General features: G+C 69.0%; 1 protein-coding gene across 1 annotated transcript in view; it reads right to left on the bottom strand.

The window, feature by feature from the left end:
* Positions 1-242, bottom strand: part of ATP6V1B1 (ATPase H+ transporting V1 subunit B1) — a 15,561-nt gene that overhangs the window by 2,103 nt on the left and 13,216 nt on the right. The gene's annotated exons all lie outside the window — the stretch shown is intronic.

The following is a 242-nucleotide window of genomic DNA, read 5'->3' as shown; positions in this document are numbered from 1 at the left end:
AGGGGGGGCTGCAGTTAGTGCTGGAGGGAGCCCAAGCACCCCAAGCACCCTGGGCACCCCAAGCACTCCAGGCACTCCGAGCACCCTAGGCATCCCAAGTATCCCAAATATCCTGGGCACCCCGATCACCCCCAGCACCCCAGGCACCCTGAGCACCCCCAGCGCCCTGGGCACCCTGAGCACCCCCAGCACCCCGAGCACCCCCAGCGCCCTGGGCATCCCGCGCACCCCATGCATCCCAA

The sequence above is a fragment of the Aptenodytes forsteri genome, unplaced genomic scaffold, assembly GCF_000699145.1.
Source record: "Aptenodytes forsteri isolate BGI_AS27 unplaced genomic scaffold, ASM69914v1 Scaffold236, whole genome shotgun sequence".
Lineage (NCBI taxonomy): Eukaryota > Metazoa > Chordata > Aves > Sphenisciformes > Spheniscidae > Aptenodytes > Aptenodytes forsteri.
Note: the sequence above shows the minus strand (reverse complement) of the source record. Positions and strands in the feature narration are given on the sequence as shown.